We start from the raw sequence: 3,406 nt of genomic DNA on the forward strand, positions 1-3,406 counted from the left end.
TTTGGAAGAGACATCAATGCCGTTTTCTTGCTCGTGTAACCTTGTGAAAACACTTCACTTCTGGTTGTGTCATTTGAATCAAGTGAAGAACTAGCCTTTACCTACCAAAGCCACGTTCCACAGCCCTGAGCCTCGCCAGGACCAACGACAGGCAACACCCAGCTGCACAGAGTGACTGCACAGGAGGGCCACAGTGCAAACTGTAAGAGATGGAACGTGAAAACAGTACATAAACCCTGGCACGCAGTTAAGTTCTGTCAGACTCCATCTCCCCCCAAGGCTCAAGGAAGGATGATGATCTAAATCATTAAGGCAGCAGTTTCTCTGGTAACAGAAGAGACCATTGGCCAGATTTGCAGGCTGTTGAGAGACGTTTCTGCACAGGTTGCGTGCCTGTGAGCATCTCTGCCTCAGAGTGAGGTTTGGGGGTTGGTGCTTTTGTTTCCTCCTACTTCTTTCAAACTGTCTCAGGTGGAGACTGCAATGAAGACTGCACACCCACCGGGGAGAGGATGTGTGCCAAAGGGCCGAGCAAGACACTGTCGGTTGCTTAGCTGACCCGAGGGGTCAGCAGGGACAGTGTGGAGTTCTGTGGTGGGACTTATTCTAGGCTGAATTCCAGAGTCAGGTGGATCAATTGATCTGTCACTCCAAGAGTTTAGAAATTTGAGTAAAGGAAGAATAAGAACCTGTCCAATCATGAGAATAAAAGTACAAAATCCTGCTAGTGGAGACAAATTCCTTCCACTCCCCAGCAGCCAGGCTAGCACCAGTACTGGCCCAGTCTCCTCTTCCACTGGAGATCACATGGTGTTCTTCTAGGGCTAGGACTGCGCTTTGACTGCCAAAGGAAACCTCGCTCTGTTTCCTGATTCCAGGGACAGAGGTCTCCGAGCCAGCTGTGGCTCATTCATCTGGTGACTGGGAGAGCTTGCCAGAATCTCAGCACTTGCAGGGAGACCTTTTCCCACTGTGCGGTGACCATGCTGTATTCAGCTGTATTCCTACCCCCCAGCAGCAGCAGGATGGCATTCTGTGCAGAAAAAGGAGCTAGAGATGGGAGTTAAGTTTTTCTAGTTACTGGTGTTGGTCCTGAAAGCAGACTGAAATAACATTAAATTGCTCTAACTGGTGAGTTACATCAAAGGCTTCATTCTCAGGAAAGCACAGAGTAGACAGAAAGTTAATGCAAAATGAGAGCTAGACCAAGCTCATAGCACCTGCCTATACCTGTTTACAGAATGAATGAAACACCACTATTAAAAAGGATTCAGGGGCTTTTAATCTAGTTTCTATAAATCACCAACATAATTGATTCAGGAAAATGATATTAGCCATCACTTCAGACTTACTTTGGAACCGATCAAAGTGACCAGAAAGAACCTAGTCTGGTATTCTCCTGAGCTTCAGAATTGCAGAATGCGATAGAAACACTTCTTTGCAATTTAAGCAAATGGAGTGGACCTGCCAAATTTCTGGAAGGACTAAAAGGACAGGTCTCTTTAGGCTTATGAATCTGCTTACTTGAGGGCTTGCTTTGTTTTGAAAATTTAACAAATAACTATGAACCTTGTTCGGGCAAGGTACTGTGTGCTAAGCACCACCAGGCAGAGAGCCCCGATTCAGATTTGACAACCCTGCCCTGAGAAAATCATCTTAAAGCTGTGTGAGTCTAAAACCATGCCTTGCTGCAGAACAAGTAATTGCTGTAGTTGTTCCATTCCAGTTTAATTCCATTCTAGCCTTCGGCCTGTACCAGAAACCGTTTTCTCTCGCAGATAATGAGCTAAAGGGCAGGAAGGCAGGGGCATGGAACCAGGTCTTCATGAGCTCACCATTCTTAGACCAAAGTTCAGAGTAAAAGCAAGATGTACATCTGTGACTTCAAGGGGTATCCTCAAGGGGTATCCTTCAAGGGCTATCCTTATGTATCCTCATAGCAGCCTGTCATAAGGGCTCAGGACACAAACAATAACTGTGTCTGACGCCACACAGAAATAATAGGTTATGGCAGCCACTGGACAGGACTCCTGTCCCTTACTGTGCATCTGTATGCTCTAACCAAGTTCTGATGCCATCGCAGTCATTGCTTTTTAACCCTTGGCAATAATTTTCATTTAAAAAAAAGCAACTCCCTCCATCAGGCAAATAATTTAAAACCCAATTTTTTTTCTTAAATTTATCATCACAAGATTCACTCTACTTCTTCTTCTATACAAGATAGAGAACCCATGTTACAACACTAATTTTACACTCTCACTCTCCTCGCAGACAAGTCATAAGCTTAGAGGATTCTCTAAGCACGTCCATCATCTTTACTGCCTGACTGCGCCTTCACTGGGGGGCGGTGGAGGGCGGGATATTCCTAGGTCGCTCTGATAACAGAAGTCATGAGCGAAAACGTGACCTCTCTTGGCCAGAAGAAAGTCACCTGACAGTGTTTACTTCATCAGTCTGAATGCTACAGAAGACCAAAAAAAAAACCAGCACATGCACACACACAAAACGGCAAACCACTAAAAGCCGCTTAAACACTGATTTGTTAAGCAGAGCAGAGATGAAATTTCTCTAGCAGAGAAAGAGGAGAAAGGTAATGTGGGCCTTCTAAACCTTCAGTCCATCCAGCCAGGCTTCAGTTGGGATAAATGGAATATCAAAATCAGGCTAGTCTAGACAAAAACTGCATGGCTGTTTAAAAACCACTGCATAGGAGGAATGTGTTAGAAGGAAATAGATTAAAAACAATTAGACAATCGTTGACCCGCAGGTATTTTTCTATTAAATTTCTATCAAGCGCCTCAGTCTAAAAATCTAATATACCTGGACCATTACTGCTACCAGCAAGTCTTATTTATTTTTTGCCTGCGTTTGTGCTTAAAGTTTTGTGATGGGGCTGGGCTTCTCAATGAACTCCAAGAAGGCAGAGATGTGTGCTTTGGAGTCTGTGGATTTTTTAAACCTGTGTGCTGATTCAACAATGTTACATTAATTGTGTAAGGGTTTTTGTATAGTTATCAAACATCTGTGGTGTAATGATCTTTGTTAAACATGTATTCTGTAAAGTGCCATTGTCTTTTTTATGTGTAGCATATTTAAAAAATATATATGTATATTATACATACACAAGTCTGTGTGAAAGATGTGCAATAACAAAGGTGTATGTATGTTTTGTTTTTTGGAAACTGGACAGGAGTCAGAACAGAGATTGTTTCTGTTTTGGCAAAGGAGAGTTAAACATTTTGCCTTCATGGCCTAGTCATTAACCCATAACAATTCTAATGCTACACAAACCTATGTGAAGAAAAGACTGGTATGAAATCATTTTTTTCCTGGGTCTAAATTAAAATAATCACTAGATTTATGTGAAAGTTAAGCCAGCAAGACAGGCCCAGTTAATGCTAGTCTT

The sequence above is a fragment of the Leucopleurus acutus genome (genome assembly GCF_964270905.1).
Source record: "Leucopleurus acutus genome assembly, chromosome: 3".
NCBI lineage: Eukaryota > Metazoa > Chordata > Mammalia > Artiodactyla > Delphinidae > Leucopleurus > Leucopleurus acutus.